At 45.3% G+C, this 18,189-nt stretch overlaps 1 protein-coding gene across 13 annotated transcripts in view; it reads left to right on the top strand.

The window, feature by feature from the left end:
- Positions 1 to 18,189, top strand: part of NAV1 (neuron navigator 1) — a 282,581-nt gene that overhangs the window by 32,861 nt on the left and 231,531 nt on the right. For 9 of the 13 annotated variants that reach the window (XM_063725839.1, XM_063725836.1, XM_054523273.2 and 6 more), the window contains exon 2: positions 16,426 to 16,536. The exons of the other annotated variants lie outside the window; for them this stretch is intronic. The gene's annotated coding sequence lies outside the window, so the exon portion shown is untranslated. The remainder of the gene's footprint in view (positions 1 to 16,425; positions 16,537 to 18,189) is intronic. 13 annotated transcript variants of the gene reach the window in all.

Raw genomic sequence — 18,189 nt, 5'->3', positions numbered from 1 at the left:
AAAAGGCCCTATACGAGAGAGTGTTTTACTCAGGTTCCTCAGAGATGAGGATGTGATCACAGATTAAGGGAGAAGTTATGGGATTCATCAAGGGATAGTGAGGAAACTGGGGAGCAGGGGTTTTTGGTCCTCCAGGCTGAGGCATGTGACAAGCGTAGTGGGCTTCTGCAGGGACCACAGCATCTCCAGGCTACAGAACCCTGGATCCTAAGCTGGCTTCCATAGTTCCCTGAAAGCAGCATTGTGTGGTAGGCCAAGTTCAAGATTTGGAGTTAGGAGACTTGGATTCTAATTTATTTTCTTTCTTTCTTTCTTTTTTTTTTTGAGACAGAGTCTTGCTCTGTCGCCCAGGTTGGAGTGCAGTGGTGCGATCTTGGCTCACTGCAACCTCCACCTCCCAGGTTCAAGCAATTCTTCTGCCTCAGCCTCCTGAGTAGCTGGGACTACAGGCACGCACCACCATGCCCAGCTAATTTTTGTATTTTTAGGAGAGATGGGGTTTCACCATATTAGCCAAGCTGGTCTCGAACTCCTGACCTCATGATCCACCCACCTCGGCCTCCCAAAGTGCTGGGATTACAGGCGTGAGCCACCGCGCCTGGCCAGATTCTAATTTCTTTTAGCCTTTATCACCATCAATGAAATGGGGATAGGAATGACTGTCTTACACCTTACCACCAAGTCATCACAAGACTCAAAGGAGGCAGCTAAGTGGCCCGCTCTAAACCGTGCAGGGGTTGACAACAGAGATTAATCCTCATTGCTCAAGTAGATGCCCTGGTGTAGGGGGTGGTTTCCAGCTGTGCTCTTCTTGGGAATTACTTTTCATTCTGTCCCCATAGCCATCTCCTCCCATGCTGTCCAACCCGGCTCCTTCCTCCTCCATCTTGCCCCTGCCCATCTCACCTCCTAGAAGCCTGAGCCCAGCAACCCAAGGTCAGCTCCACTGAAACTGGTGTCATCACTGGGAAGGTTGCATGGAAGAGCCCTCCTTCAAAAGTAAATAATCAAACTTTGTTTAAAGGCCTGACAATGTTCATTTGTGTTGATCAAGCTCAGATTGAATTATGCATAGGCACAAGGCCTGTCCCTGAGGAATTTACCATCTAGACCAGACACCCTGACTGATTCAAAGGATGCACAGATGGCAGGACATCAAGTCGAGGCAGGCCACAGGGAGCTGACCCTGGAGTGCTGATTTCACGGAACGTGGCTGCTAAGTCCAGATAATGTTTCATCTCCTGATATGTGTGTGTGTGTATGCATGTGTGTGTGTGTGCACACCTGTACCATATTCACACTTTTTCAAGGGGAAAGAAGAAAGGAAGGAAGGAAGGAAGGGAGGGGAATAAAAACAAGTCTTTTTGAAGAGGAGCCATGTGACCCCAGGTAAACCCTCAGGGAGCCCCTGCCCTGCCCTGCCTCTGCACCAGTTCTTCCTGACAGAGAGCTTTGTCCCCTCCCCTACATGTCTGTCACACACCCCCTCCCTGCCTCCTGTTTTGCAGTCAGGACCCTCCATCATGATAGAGGGAGGCCCAAATTGTCTTCTGCTCCAGGCCTGCCTGCTGTACCTATCTCCCAGGGGTCTTGTGATGATTAAGAGAGCTAATACATGAAAAATATATAGAATGGTGCCAGGTACCTAGTAAACACTCAACAAATATTATCTATTACTAATTGGTTTGGAGTCATGGACCCTTTTTGGGAATCTGATGAAAGCTGTGGGCATTGTGTCCAAAAAATGCACATTACATTCAGCTCAGGAGGTGCCTGGACCCCAAGTTAAGAATGCCTAGTCCCAACCTGGGCAACATAGAAAGCTCCCGTCTCTCAAACAATTTTAAAAATTAGCCAGGCACGGTGGCACGTGCCTGTAGTCCCAGCTACTTGGGAGGTTGAGGTGGCAGGATCGCTTGAGCCCACGAGTTTGAGGCTACAGTGAGCTATGATAGTGGCGGCACTGCACTCTAGCCTGGACATCAGAGTGCAACCCTGTCTCTAAGAAAAAAAAAAAAAAAGAACGAGTCTAAATAAACTGTAGAGTTCTATTTATAAGCATTTATTGAGCACTCTTCAGTTTGGAGGACTGGGCTGGGTACAAGGGAGAAAACAAGAGGTGACCTCAGCCTCAGGCGACTCACCATGTAGTAAGGGAGAAAAGTAATGCACAACTTTCTATAATCTAAAGTAGGAAGTGTTAAATCCCCACAGAGAGAGTCAGGTAAAATGCTGGGGAGTGTTGACGAGAGAGACATTCATTCTCTGGAGAGATCCAAGATTGCTCCGTGGAGCAGGTGGCATGAGAATTGGACTTTATAGGATGATGGGTTTGGGTCGAGTGGTTGTTAGCTGTGGGAAAGCACCAGGCAGAAGGAGCAGCATGAACCCAGCACTCTGAGTCAGGATGGGCAACCCAGAGCCTGTGGTGATCAGTCCCACCCTGGACCTCAGGTTTCCTGTGAGCAAGCAAAGGAACTCAGCCCTGCTCAACATCACAGAAAAAGAGCTTGTTGGATATCCCAGTAACTTACTGAGCAAGTGGGAAGGCTGCAGAACCAGGCTTGGGAAACCTGCAGCTTCCAAGGAAAGCTGGTAGCCAGAACCACAGCCCAAGTCATGGCACAAGAAGCCTGCTCAGATCAATTCTGTTGCCACTGCCAGAAACTAGCTGGAGCCACCATTGCGCCTGCTACCACCACCGTCACCAGCGTTGGGAGCCCTGACCCTCCCTGCCTCTGTTTATCCTCTGCACAGACAGATTCAGTGTCTCGGGTGGAAGGAAGCAGAGCTGCGGGGCTTGTTGCCCCCCCGACACATTGCTCAGCCTCTGCTCAGACTGGGGTGCTCATGGCACTTGGCTAGGAAGGCATGGAAGACAGACAGTGCCAGAGGCCCCACACTCTCTAGCATGGGGAGAGGAAAGCTGCAAAGTGCCCAGGCCATTGTCTAATCCTTGCCTGGAAAAGCCAAAGACTTTCCAGCAGCTGACACAACGGGCCCATGTTCAACCTCGATGGTGCTTTCTCCTTTGAAGTCCTGATGCAGAGTGGAATGGCTGAAAGTGACTTAACTTTTCTTTGTTCCGATGTGTTTCTAACCCCTGGGACTCTCAGTGCTTCCCTTTTCATGGGAATTAGTTTGGGAAGCAGCTGGGGAGAGGACCAGAGACAGAGACCTAGAGAGAGAGAGATGTGTCTTCTTCAGGGTTCCTGGTGGACCCCCAAACCTGGTCCTTACTATCTTTCTACCCTTCTTGCCCTTCTTTCTCCTTGATTCTTTGTCTCTTAGTCTACTGGCCTATGAACTGCTGAGCTGTAGGATCTAGTCCTGTGCATTAGGGAATTTATAGCATGTTCAGTTCAACTCAGCCAGTATTTATTGACATCTATCTTTGGGAACACCTAAATTCACTAGAGTTGGCAGATCTTGTATTGAATTCTGTTGCAGTATTCAGAATTGCATATCTACATCAGGAAGGCGTGTCCAATGGGATGATGAAGATGTTTGCCCTTAGGCTGCCCCCAGTCTGTTGGAGGAAATGTTCAGGGGCCCCTTAAATTGGAAGGAAAATCCAAACCCAAACAAGGACAAATACCTAATGTCAAAAATGAACATGAGTCCTGGAGGAGCACGGAGTGGTGACGTAACAACATCCGAGGCCAATTAAGGACAGTTTCTTTGATAAAGTGTTTCTTGAGTTTATTATGAAGGAAGGAGGGAAGGGACAAATTATGAAGAGAGAGAGACTGTAGGCTAGAGCATCTATTTGCATCTTGGTCCTTGATCACCAGGCATGGGGTATTTCTTCCCTAATTTCCTGTGTTCTTTCACTTACTCAATTATTCATTCGTGCATGCTTTCCAGAATTGTTGACTTTTATTAAACTTTTAATTCTGAGACATTGTAGATTTGCATGCAATTGTAAGAAACACCACAAAGGGATCTTGGATACCCTTTACCCAGCTTCCCCCAATGTTAACATCTTGCAAAACTGTAGTACAATATCACAACCAGGATATTGGCCTGGCTGCTGTAAAGATACAGAACAGTCCTGTCATCACAGGGATCCCTCATGTTGCCCTTTTAAAGGCACACCCACTTCTCTCCTGCCTCCACCCTTTCTTTGACTCCTGGCAACTACTAATATGTTTGCCATTTCTACACTTTTGCCATTTCAAGAATGTTATATGAATGGAATCATAGAGCATATTCCTTTTGGGAACAGTTATTTTTCACTTAGCATAATTCTGTGGAGATTCATCCAGGTGTGTGTATCAATAGTTCAGTTGTTTCTGTTGCTGAGTAATATTCTATGATATGGATATACCATAGTTTGTTTAATCGTTCATTATTGAAAGACATGGGTTGTCTCCAGTTTGGGGCTATGAAGAATAAGCTGATAAGCTGGGGATGGTGGCATGTGCCTGTAATCTCAACTAATCAAGAGGCTGAGGGAGGAGGATCCCTTGAGCCCGGGAGTTCAAGACCAGTCTGGGCAACACAGCGAGACCCTCTCCAAAAAAAAAATAATAAAGCTAATACATTCATTCTTGTAGAGGTTTTTGTGTGAATATAAGTCTTCATTTCTCTGAGATGTACAGTTGTTGGGTCATGTGTTAGTTGCAAGTTAAATTTTTTAAGAAACTGCCAAATCACTTTCCAAAGTGGGTGTACCATTTTACATTTCTACCAGCAATGTATGAATGATCCAGTTTCTCTGCATCTCACCAACATTTGGTGTTGTCATTGCTTTAAAATTGTAGCCATTCTAATAGGTATGTAGTAATATATCCTCATGGTTTTAATTTGCATTTCTCTAATGGCTAATGATTTTGAATTTCTTTTCATGTGCTTATTTAGACATCTCTTTGGTGCTATATCTCTTCATGTCTTTTGCCTATTTCCTAATTGAATTGTTTGGTTTTTGGCGAGTTTTGTTTTGTTTTGTTTTGTTTTGAGACAGAGTTTTGCTCTGTCATCTAGGCTGGAGTGCAGTGGTGCCATCACAGCTCACAACCTCAACCTCCTGGCCTCAAGCAATCCTCCCACCTTAGCCTCCCAAGTGCTGGGATTATAGGAGTGAACCACTGTGCCTGGCCTGACTGTTGAGTTTTGATTGCTCTTTCTGTATTATAAGTGCTGGTTCTTTGCTGGATATGTGGTTGACAAATATTTTCTCCTACTCTGTATGTCTTTTCAACATTGTAACAGGGTCTTTTACAGAATGAAACATTTTAATTTTGAGGAAGTCTAATTTATCAATTTTTCCTTTTATGGATTGTGCTTTTGTTATCAAGTCTAAGAACTCTTTGCCAAAGATTTTAAAAATATTTTTTCCTCAAAGTTTTATATTTTTATATTTTGCATTTAAACACACAATCCATTTGGGTTAACTTTGGCATAAGGCCTGAGACTTAGATTTTTTTTTTTTTTTTGGCTATGGATGTCCAATCACTCCAGCACCATTTGTTGGAAAAGCTGTTTTTCCTTTATTGAATTACTTTTGCACCTTTGTCAAAAATCAGTTGGGCATATTTGTGTGGGTCTGTTTCTGGATTCTCTATTCTGTTCCTTTCTGTTTGGAGAACTTCTTTTAGCTATTCTTTTAGAGTAGTCCTTCTGGCAACAAAGTCTCTTAGTTTCTCTTCATCTGAGAATGTTCTTGATTTCCCCTTTATTCCTGAAGAATATTTTTACTGTGTATAGGATTATGAGTTGACAGTTCTTTTTATTTTCCCCCCAGCACTTGAAAAATATTGTGCCACTTCCTCCTGTCCTCCGTGGTTTCCAATGAGAAATCTACTGTCATTTGAACCCTTTCCACCTGTAGATTAAGGTTTCCTGTTTCTCTTCCTGCTTTCAAGATTGTTTCTTTGTCTTTAACTTGCAGATGCTTAATTTGTGCTTTTTTTAGGTCTATCTTGTTTGGCATTTGCTCAGATTCTTGAATCTGTGGGTTTATGTCTCTCGCCAACTTTGGAAAGTTTTCAACTATTTTTTCTTGGAGTACTTTTTCAGCACCATCCTCTTTCTTTTCTCTTACCAGAACTTCAATAACACGAAAGTTAGATCTTTTGTTATAGTCCCACAGGCCCCTAAGAATCTGCTCTGCTTTTTGTTTTGGTCTATTTTCTTTCTGTTGTTCATATTGGTTAATTTCTATTGTTCTATCTTCCAGTTCACTGATTGTTCTCCTTAATTCTACCATTGATCCCATCCACTGAGATCAACACTTTAGTTATTGTATTTTTCAGTTTAAAATTTTCCATTTGGTTCTTCTTTATAGCTTCTATTCTTTGTTCTTCATTACCCCTGGGCTAGGGGTAAGAGTTCCAGCTCCCTACTTGGTTTCCAGGGGAACTGAGCTGAGGGTGGCTTATCTCTGGGTAATGGTGAAAGTTCTGTCTCTCCACTAGGCCTCCTCTTATACCACACTGTGGGAAGTGGGAAGGGTGCCTTATTACTGCTAGGTGGGGGTGGAAGTCCAGACTCCGCATATGGGCTCCACTGATAATGAATGGCCTCATTACCAGGAGGAGGGGATGGAAGTTTGGGCTTGCTACTCAGCCTTCTCTGACACCACCCTAGTGGTGTTGTTGGGCACTTCATCACGGCCTGGTGAAGGTGGACTCTAGGCTCCCCACTTGCCCTTCACTGCCCTGGATGAAAGTGAGAGCACAATTTTTCATATGGCGTTTGGCTGGAGTGAACTATCTATCATCTAAAAGTCTGAACAACTATCATCATTCAAACTTTATCATTGAACAACTACCATCTAAAAAGTTTTCTGGTCCGGGCATGGTGGCTCACACTTCTAATCCCAGCACTTTGGGAGGCTGAGGTGAGTGGATCACCTGAGGTCAGGAGCTTGAGACCAGCCTGGCCAAGATGGTGAAACCGCATCTCTACTAATAATATAAAAATTAGCCAAGCATGATGGCACACGCCTGTAATCCCAGCTACTCAGGAGGCTGAGGCAGCAGAATCGCTCGAACCTGGGAGGCGGAGGTTGCAGTGAGCCAAGATCACGCCGTTGCACTCTAGCCTGAGCGACAAGAGCAAAACTCCATCTCAAAAAAAAAAAAAGTTTTCTGTCTTTCTGGGCTGCCACTTTCCTGGCCTTTGGCTGGAGAAAGCAGGCTTTTGTTGAGGCTTCTTTTATTTGCACCCATTGGCATTTCTGGGTTGATGACTTCTTCAGCTCCAAGTCTGGAATTTATGAAGAAAAAACAAACAAACAAACTCAGAGACCTCATTGCCGTGTTGTTCCTTGAGTCCCAAGGTCCCTACTGCATCCACCTTTTTTTTTTTTTGAGACACAGTCTCACTCTATCACCCAAGCTGGAGTACAGTGGCACAATCATGGCCCACTGCAACCTCTGCCTCTTGGGTTCAAGCAATTCTCGTGCCTCAGCCTCCCAAGTAGCTGGGATTACAGGCATGCACCACCATGCCTGTATAATTTTTGTATTTTTAGTAGAGATGGAGTTTCACCATGTTGGCCAGGCTGGTCTTGAGCTCCTGGTCTCAAGTGATCCGCCCACCTCAGCCTCTCAAAATGCTGGGATTACAGACATGAGCCACTGCGCTTGGCCTCAATCTACCTTTTTATCTCCACCTTTCAGAGTCTTCTTATGTTTGCTTTATATATAATGTCCAGGGTTTTTAGTTGTAAGTACAACTATTGGGAGGAATAAGGAAAAGTACTTATATTAGGGTTCTTCAGAGAAACAGACCGATAGGATATAAAAATAGATACACCAGAGGGGATTTACTATGGGAATTGGCTCATGTGATTTTGGAGGCTGAGAAGTCCCATGATAGGCTGTCTGTAGGCTAAAGAACCAGGGAAGCCAGTAGCATGGCTCAGTCCAAGTCTAAAGGCCTCAGACCCAGGCAAGCCAATGATGTAGTTCTCAGCCCGAGGCCAAAGGCCTGAGAAACTGGGGGGAAGTGTGGTCTCTGGCACAAATCCCAGAATCCAAAAGCCAGAGAAGCTGGAGTTCTTGATGTCCAAGGGCAAGAGGAGAAAATGTCGCAGCTCCAGGAGAGACAGAGCAAATTCACTTTTTTGTTCTGCCTTTTTGTTCAGCCTGGGCCCTTAGCGAATTAGATGGTGGCTGCCCACATTGGGTGAAGACGGATCTTCCTTACTCAGTCCACTGACTCAAATGCCAGTCTCTTCTGGAAACACCATCACAGACATATCCAGAAATAATGTTTACTAGCTATCTGGGTATCCCCTAATCCAATCAAGCTGACAGCTAAAATTAACAATCACAGTACTCCAGCTCCCAGAATTTTTCTTGAACACCCGTTCTGTGCCAGCACATAAAGACAAATAAAATTTTTTTTGGTTCTCAAAGAGTTCAAAGCCTAGCAAACAAATAGATCAAATACCATCCAAGTATTTAGAACATGAGGTTTTCAGCCGGGCGTGCTGGCTCATGCCTGTAATCCCACCACTTTGGGAGGCCGAGGTGGGCGGATCACGTGAAGTCAAGAGTTCGAGACCAGCCTGGCCAACATGGTGAAACCCCATCTCTGCTAAAAATACAAAAATTAGCTGGGCGTGGTGGCACACGCCTGTAATCCTAGCTATTCAGGATGTTGAGGCAGGAGATTGCTTGAACCCAGGAAGAGATTGCAGTGAGCCAAGATCCCGCCACTGCACTCCAGCCTAGATGACAGAGCAAGACTGTCTTAAAAAAAAAAAAAAAGAATATGAGATATTCTGGAGGCTTAAAGGAGGTGGGAGCCATCGCCCTACTTGGGATGAGGTGGGAGGAAGAATGGCTTCTTATAGGAGGTAGGTTATGCTTGAGTTAAACTTTGAAAGATAAATGCATTTCTGGATGGATGCGATGGTAAAGGGCATCCCACCAGGCAACACAGCAGCTACAAAGGCATACAGGCATCAGACAGCAGGAGGGGCAGAGTACTCACTGCAGGTTGTTCGTGGGGGCCAGTGCATGGCATAGGGAAAGGAAGACAAAACAGAAGTTAGCAGAGGTAGGGAATGGGGTAGAGACTGGATCACAGAAGGTGTTGTTTGCCATGCTAACCCTTAAAGGGTTTCTGAGCAGTCATCCTGGGATGGACAGGGCAGGGAGCGGAGAGACCAGCGAGCGGGTTTTTGTTATGGTTTGAGTGAGGGTTGAACACAGGCAGTGGTGGTGGAGATGGGTTGCAGGGATAATCTTGAGAGAGATTTGGGAGACAAGATTCACAGGTTGGAAGGAATGTGAGAGAAAGGAGGAGCTTAACGCTTTGGCTTAGTAGCCCCATCTGAGAAGATGAGCATCAGATTTTGAGAGGGAAAGAAAGAAACGGAATTTAGCTGTGTTGACTGTGCAGAGTCTGTGAGCATCCCAGTAAGGATGTCAGGTGGACAAGTGTCTCAGTGGAGAAGTTAAAGCCAGAGAGAGGCAGATTTGAGAGTCGTTACATAGAATCAGTAGTTAAAAACATAGATCTCCTGCTGGGCATGGTGGCTCACGCCTATAATCCCAGCACTTTGGGAGGCCAAGGTGGGCAGATCACATGAGGTCAGGAGTCTGAGACCAGCCTGGTCAACATGGAGAAACCCTGTCTCTACTAAAAATACAAAAATTAGCCGGGTGTCGCGGGGAGTACCTGTAATCCCAGCTACTCTGGAGGCTGAGGCACGAGAATTCATTGAACTCAGGAGGTGGAGGTTGCAGTGAGCCGAGATTGCACCACTACACTCGAGCCTCGGCGATATAGCCAGACTCTGTCTCAAAAAAGAAAAAAATAATAAAGCTCCCTGATAAGGTTTTAAGAATTTTTTAAAAAAAGACCAGAAACACCATCCTGGTTAACACGGTGAAACCCCGTATCTACTAAAAATACAAAAAATTAGCCAGGCATGGTGGCGGGCGCCTGTAGTCCCAGCTACTCAGGAGGCTGAGGCAGGAGAATGGCGTGAACCTGGGAGGCGGAGCTTGCAGTGAGCTGAGATCGCGCCACTGCACTCCAGACTGGGTGACAGAGTGAGACTCTGTCTCAAACAAACAGACCAGGAACAGAGCTGCCATGTTTCACAAGTGGTCAGCAAAAGAGGAGCCATGCAGGACACCACACATGAGTCTGAGAAGGGCAAGGAAAGGCCAGTCATGAGTTTGTATCAGTCATTCTTACCAGAAACCGCTTTTCATATTTGCAAGAGAGGAAATTTAGTGCTGAGAACAGGCTACGTGAGAGAGAGAAGAGCTGACGAGTCAAACGGGAGGAAGCAGCTGCCACTCCCAGGCAGAGGCAACCAAGATCCTGGGAATCTGGAAGCACACAGGACCAGTATGGGAAGGGCTGGGCCTCCAAGGGGACTTAGATACTGCTATAACACCTCCTGAGGTAGAGGGGAAGAGAGAGGAATCCCCTGGCTTCTCCTTTCCTCCAGTGCCTCCTGTGGGCAGAAGCCAGCCAGAAGCCAGCTGACTCAGGGCCCTGGGACAGTCAGCCTACAGGAATCAGCCAGCCAGCTCCCCCATACAGAGAAGAGCTGGGGAATGGTGAGGAATGGATGGGAAGGAAAGGTCCAGGACAGGCCCAGAGGCCAAGGGGCGGGGAAATCCATCAAGGGAGCATAATTCTGCAGTGTCTGGTATCTCAGAGAGGTGGGCTCACGTGAGGAAGCCTGTCCTCGGGAATGGGAGAGTGGGAGAGCACTGGGGACCTAGTGAAGGAAAAGAGCTAAGGTCCAGTCCCAGCCTGGTCAACAGCCCCTGCCTGCTGATTGCAAAGCTGCTGGCTAGGAGCCAGGTCTATGACACACTTCAATAAGCTAGACAGGATCCCAAGCAGACTGCTCTCCTTCTGAGATCCAATCACACCCCACTCTCTGATCTTAACTGTCATCCTTGCTGCTCCCTGTTCCCCTAGTCTTTGGAGAAGCTACAGGAGGCTACCGTGTATACGGGATCCCTCAGCATCTGCTGCCATAGCCCTGAGGGCTGGACCCAAGGCCTGGCATTGTGCAGCTCAGCCCATCTTCTGACTGTCCAGGTGTCTGAGTGGGGCCAACCATGGCGACTCTGCACCCTCTGGGGCTTGGCCCATTTGGTGATTTCTTAGCCTCCTCCCTGCCTGGCTGATTTCTTTGTGTGCCTCGGCCGGGCTCACGCTGCGTCAGGCTCGCCCGTGTTGGTATAATAGCCCTGATCGCTGTGCTTGTCGGAGAGGAGACAGCAGGGGCAAGCCCCAACCAGGGCTCATCAGGCCCTGTACCCCAGCTGTGTTAATTGTCCAAGCCCTCCAACAAGCCAACCCTTTTTCCCATCTGCAATTAAGACAAAAAGCTCGTTATCTCTCCCCCTCCCATTATCTGTAGACTCTGCTAAGGGGCTCTTTCTCAAGAGCAGCACCTGCAGAGGCCAATAGAGGTTGGCATTAACTCCTTCCCTGCTGGAGGTAGGGATCTCTGAGTGGGTGAAGGAGGCAGCTGAAGCTGGTAGGAATGGCTCTGCAACAGAAGGTGGCACTTGGGGCCCTGGCATGGTTCTGTTACAAGCTTGCTGGGTGTCCTTGGGCAAACAATTGACCTTTTTTGAGCCTTTGAAATCCTCTTTCTCCTTTCTTCCCAAGGAAGCCATGGAAATAAATAAGGAGCTGTTGAAGTTGCCAACTCCCTGGAGTAACTGTGTAAACCTCCGGTCTTCTATTCTCATGGCCAATAGTGCTTCCACTGGTCAAAACTCAAGCCTCAAGATAAAGCATGTAAATAGCTTAAGAAGAACAGTGCTGGTGCCTGGGGGAGAGGAGCCAGTCAGGGCCTTCAGCTTCCCAAGGAAACTTGGATTGAGTAGAATGTAGCAATCTCACTTTGCAGCGTGTCCTTCAGCAAGTCACTTACTCTCTCTGTGCTCCAACTTCGTCCTCTGAAAAATTAAAGAATCCAACTGGATCATCTCCAAGATCCTTTCCAATTGAGAAATTCCATCACCTGTGATGATTTTTCTGTACAGTGCAATTTGGGAAGGAAACTAGCATTTATGGAACCACTGATATGTGCCAGATCTTTCACATGTATTGTTATTTCCACTTTAAATGTAAGAACAATATCAAGTTCAGAGACATGAAAGAAGTGGTCCAAGGTCAATCATCCAGTACCTGGAGGACTCTAGATTCAAACCCACATTTATGAGACTATAAAACCATTGCTCTTTTCATGACACCATGTTTTTAGGGACTGCTCATCTAATGGTTCCTTACAAGATAGAGCTGCATATAGACGGGGAAATGTAACCTACTCTATATGCAGCTATAAAAACAAAGAATCTGGATTCTAACCACTTAGATTCTCCAGAGTCATAATGTGTTAGGAAAGAGTGAATGAGAAAGAATTTTATTGCCCCTCTGGTCTCCCATGTGACTAAGAGATTGCCTGAGATGTGTGTGCAGACTCTCAAAGAAAAAGTTGTATAATTGTCAGGCATTGGATCTTCTTGTCATCTTGGTAAACCAAATCCTGGAGATGGAATACAGCTGCTTTCTCAGCAGCTGGTTCCAGCTTGGGATGTGCCTGTGTCCAGCAGAGCCCACGGCAGCCTTATGAAAGCCCTCCTGAGTCTGTTTCTAGAATCTCCTCTGAGTCCATAAGAAACCGCCCAGAGCTTAGCCCATCAGCCCTGCTGACAGGCTGGGCCAGTCCAGATGCTCCACCAAGGCCTGGATTCTGGCTCTTTCACTCAGTTCACTTATCTGCCCCTGAGTCATCCAGAGAAAGGGGTTTGGGGAGAGTCCGGAGCAGACAGCAAAGCAGGGAATCAAGGAAGCTCTTGGCCAACTGGCAGGCAGCCCAAGTCCTGGCATCCCACGGGAGAGGAGAAGGGCCCCTGCCTTTCCAAACCAAAGGCTCACACGAGTGAAGGATGGGCCTAAAATCCTCACTCTGGAAGCAACTGACCAAGGTCCTCCCACCCAGCCCCAACCCCATGCACAACTGATAAGATAAATGCTTCCTGTCTTGAGTTCCCCATTCGGGTAGTTGTCCCAGGGGCCTGATCTTCTCCCCAGTCTCCCAAGCTTTGGGCAGGTCATTGGGCCCTCATCCCTAAAATCAGGCACTGGGCTGGATCTATTCTGGTTTTAGTGTTCTGAATGTGTGATGACTCATCTTCTGCTGAAGGGTTTTTCATGGAGTACTGAAAACCCTTAAAGCAGAACATTTCAGAGTGTGTTCTGTGACTTGCAAATTATTCTGTGAGGAGAATACGATGATGGGGGAGGCACAGAACTAGGTTTCTGTGGTCAGCTAAGTTGTGGAAATGCAGTAAGATCATCTGTCTTTTGGAATCTTGATCTACATGAACATAGGAAAGGCTTTGAGAAGTTCTTCATTCACAGACACACACACACAAATAGACAAATCGGATTTCAACAAAATTAAAAACATTTGTGCCTCAAAGGAAAATACTGAGAAAGTGAAAAGACAACCCACAGATTAGGAAAAAAAATTTGCAAATCATATATCTGATAAGGGTCTAGTATCTGGAAAATATAAAGAACTTCTACAATTTAACAATGACAAAAAAAACTGATTTTTTAAATGGGCAAATGACTTGAATAGACATTTCTTCAAAGAATATATATAAATGGACCACAAGCATATGAAAAGATGCTTAACATCACTAGTTATTAAGAAATGTAAATCAAAACCAAAAGGAGATACTACCTCACACCCAATAGGATGGCTGCTATCAAAAGCACAGAAAGTAACAAGCATTGGCAATGATATGGAGAAATTGGAACAGAATCTGTGTGCAATATTGATAGGAATGTAAATTGGTGCAACAGCTATAGAAAGCAGTATGACAGTTCTTCAAAATATTAAAAATAGAATTGCCATATGATTCAGCAATTCCACGTCTCAGTAGACACCCAAAAGAATTTGCAAGCAGAATCTCAAAGAGATATTTGTACACTCATGTTCATGGCAACATTATTCACCATAGCCAAAGGTAGAAGCAACCCATGTATCTGTTGACAGATGAATAGATAAACAAAATGTGGTATGCAATGAAATATTATTCAGCCTTACAGAGGAAGGAAATTCTCATATATGCTACAACATGGGTGAACCTTGATGAAATGCTAAGTGAAATAAACCAGCCACAAAAAGAGACAGTCTGTGATTTACTTCTCCGGGTTACCTAGAGTGGTCAGATTACTAGAGACAGAAAGTAAAATGGGGGTTGCCAGGGCTGGGGGAGGGAGAAATGGAGAGCTGTTTTTTAATGGGTACAGTTTAAGTTTTGCAACATGATAAGAGTTCTGAAGCTAGATGGTAGTGACGGTTGCACAAAACTTTGAGTGTACTTAATACCACCTGTATTGGCCTGCTTGGGCTGCCATAACAAAGTGCCACAGGCTAGGTGGCTTAAACAACAGAAATTTATTTTCTCACAGTTCTGGAGTCTGGAAGTCCAAAATCAAGGGGCTGAGGTTGGTGCCTGGTGAGGTCTGTCTTCCTGGCTCACAGGTGGCTGCCTTCTCCCTGGGTCCTCACACAGCCTTTTCTCAGTGTGCAGGCACACATGGGGGCGGAAGAAGAAGGGAAGACAGAGAGCAGGGAGAGAAGGAGAGAGGGAGAGGGGGAGAGAGAGAGATCTTTGGTATCTTTTTCTCTTCTTACCCTATTGAATTAGGGTCCCACTGATATGATCTCATTTAACCTTAATTACCTCTTAAGACCCTATCTCCAAATATAACCACACTATAGGTTACGTGGGTTAGACCTTCAAAATACAAATTTGGAGGGTGTGAGATACACATTTCAGTTCATAGCACCCCTGAACTGTGCATCTAAAATGGTTAAGATGGTAAGTTTTACGCTGGGCACAGTAGCTCACGCCTGTAACCCCAGCACTTTGGGAGGCCAAGGCTCACTTGAGCCCAGGAATCTGAGACCAACTCTGGCAATATAGCAAGACCCGCTCCTGCATCTCTACAAAATTACAAAAATTAGCCAGGCATGGTGGTGCGCACCTGTAGTCCCAGCTACACAGGAAGCTGAGGTGGGAAGAAGGCTTGAGCATGGGAAATTGAGGCTGCAGTGAGCCATGGTCGTGCCGCTGCAGTCCTGCCTGGGCAACAGAGCAAAAACCTGTCTCAAAGAAACAAAAACAAAGATGGTAAGCTTTATGTTATGTGTAGTTTACCACATTAAAAAAAACACCTTTTATTTATTTCTTGACAGAAGGTGAATAACTCAACTCAAATTATGAGAAAACATATTTGTAAATCACCTATCTGACAAGGGTCTAGTATCTAGAATACATGAAGAATGATTGCTGGACATGGTGGCTCATGTCTGTAATTCCAGCACTTTAAGAGGCCAAGGTGGGTGGGTTGTTTGAGTCCAGGAGGTTGAGACCATCCTGGGAAACACAGCAAAACCTCATCTTTACAAAAAATGCAAAAATTAGCCAGGCATGGTGGTGTGCCTGTAGTCCTGGCTACTTGGGAGGTTGATGTGGGAGGATAGCTTGAGCCAAGATCTCACCATTGCACTCCAGCCTGGGCAACACAGGGAGACCCTGCCTCAAACAAACAAACGAACGCACAAAAAAGTATGCTTAAAATTCAACAATAAACTCAAATTAAAAGTAGGCAAAATATTTGAATAGACATTTATCCAAAGACAATACACAAATGGAAAATATGCACATGAAAATATGCTCAACATCAATAATCATCAGGAAAAATGCAAATTGGAACATGAGATACCACTTCCCCCCAACTAGGATGGCTAAAATAAAAAAGACAGGCAGTAACAAGTGTCGACCAGGATGTGGGGAAATTGGAATCCTTAGAGATTGTTAGTGGAAATGTAAAATGGCACAGCAGATTTGGAAAACAGTTTGGCAATTTCTCAAAAAGTTAAACATAGAGATGAGATACACTTGACCCAGCAATTCCACTTCTAGGTATATACTCAAGAGATATACTCAAGAGAGTTGAAGACATATGTACACAAATGTTCATAGCAGCAAAATTCATAATAGCCAAAAAAGTGGAAATAAGCTAATGAGTGATAAATGGATAAACAAAAATGTGATATATCATACAGTGGAATCTTATTCAGCCATAAAAAGGAATGAGGTGCTGACACATGCTCCAACATGGATAAATCTTGAAAACATCTTGCCAAGTGAAAAAAGCCATACACAAAAGCTCACGTATTGTATGATTTTATTTATATGAGTTTTTGTTTGTTTGTTTTTAAGAGATAGGGTCTTGCTCTGCTGCCCAGGCTAGAGTGCAGTGGCGCAATCATAGCTCACGGCAGCCTCAAACTCCCGGGCTCAAGCGATCCTCCCACCTCAGCTTCCTGAGTAGCTAGGACTACAGGTAGGTGCCACCACACCCAGCTGATTAAAATTTTTTTTTTTTTTTTTGTAGAGACAGAGTCTTGCTATGTTGCCCAGGCTGGTCTGAACTCCTAGCCTCAAGTGATCCTCCCACCTCAGCCTCCCAAAGTGCTGGGATTACAGCTGTGAGCCACACACCCAGGTATGAGTTTTGGCTAATCCGCAGAGACAGAAAGTAAATTAGTCGTTGGTAGGGCTGGGGACAGGAAAAATAGGGAGCGACTACTATTAGTTATGGGTTTTTTTGGGGGATGGTGAAAATGTTTCGAGATTAGATAGTAGTGGTGGTTGCATACTTAGTGAGTATATAAAAACAAGTCAATTGTACAATTTAAAAGATTGGATTTTTTTTTCTTTTTTGCAATGGAGTCTTGCTCTGTCGCCCAGGCTGGAGTGCAGTGGCATGATCTTGGTTCACTGCAACCTCTGCCCCCTGGGTTCAAGCAATTCTCCTGTCTCAGCCTCCTGAGTAGCTGGGACTACAGGCACACACCACCACGCCCAGCTAATTTTTGTATTTTTAGTAAAGACGGTGTTTCATCATATCGGTCAGGCTGATCTCAAACTCCTGACCTCAGGTGATCCACCCACCTTGGCCTCCCAAAGTGCTGGGATTACAAGTGTGAGCCACCGCACCCAGCCCAAAAGTTTGGATTTTATTATATTTGCATTATATCTCCATTTTTTAGAAAGAAATCTATTCAGCCCCACACTTCTCTAACTTATTTGAATATGGAGCCTTTTTACCCCAGAGCACCCATTGGCATGCAGCAGAAACAGAGTTAAAAACAGAGAAAGGTTGAAAATTCCCATGTTACAGATAGGGAAAAGAGAGGCAAATTGTCATCTTTGCCTCAATTTCCTCATCCATAAAATTGGAATAGTAATATTTAGTACCTTGTAGGGAAATGTTAAATTAAGTTAATATGCGTAAAGCACTTAAGCTAATGCCTGCCCAGTAAATGTTGAATAAAGTGTTTTTTTGTTTTGTTTTTCATTTTTTTGAGAAGAGGTCTTACTCAGTCACCTAGGCTGAAGTGAAGTGGCATGATCTTGGTTCATTGCAGCCTCTGCCTTCTGGGCTTGATTGATCCTCCCACCTCAGCCTCCTGTGTAGCTGGGACCACAGGCGCACACCACCACTCCTGGCTATTTCTTGTATTTTTAGTAGAGACAGAGTTTTGCCATGTTGATCAGGCTCATCTCGAACTCCTGGGCTCAAGTGATCCACCTGCCTTGGCCTCCCGAAGAGCTGGGATTACAGGCGGGAGCCACCGTGCCCGGCCTGTTATTTGTTATTATCTGAGCACATATTATGGGATGACCCCAAAGTTATGTTATGTAGCTTGATCCTCACAACCATCCCATGAGGAAGACTTTTTTCTTTTTTCTTTTTTTTTTTTTTTTTTTGAGATGGATTCTCGCTTTGTCACCCTGGTTGGAGTGCAGTGGCATGATCTTAGCTCACTGCAACCTTCAGCTCCCAGGTTCAAGCAATTCTCCTGCCTCAGCCTCCAGAGTGACTGGGATTACAGGTGCGCACCATCATACCCAGCTAATTTTTGTATTTTTAGTGGAGATGGGGTTTCACCCTGTTGGCCAGGCTGTTCTCAAACTCCTGACCTCAAGTGGTCCATCTGCCTCGACCTCCCAAAGTACTGGGATTACAGGCATGAGCCACCGTGCCCGCCCAGGGAAGGCATTTTCTCTATTTCACAGATGCAGAAAGTGAGGTAATCAGGTGAATGGTAAGCATCCAAGGCCATGCCACTAGTAAGGGATGGGGTAGGAAATG

Source organism: Pongo abelii, chromosome 1 (assembly GCF_028885655.2).
Source record: "Pongo abelii isolate AG06213 chromosome 1, NHGRI_mPonAbe1-v2.0_pri, whole genome shotgun sequence".
Taxonomy (NCBI): Eukaryota; Metazoa; Chordata; class Mammalia; order Primates; family Hominidae; genus Pongo; species Pongo abelii.
Note: the sequence above shows the minus strand (reverse complement) of the source record. Positions and strands in the feature narration are given on the sequence as shown.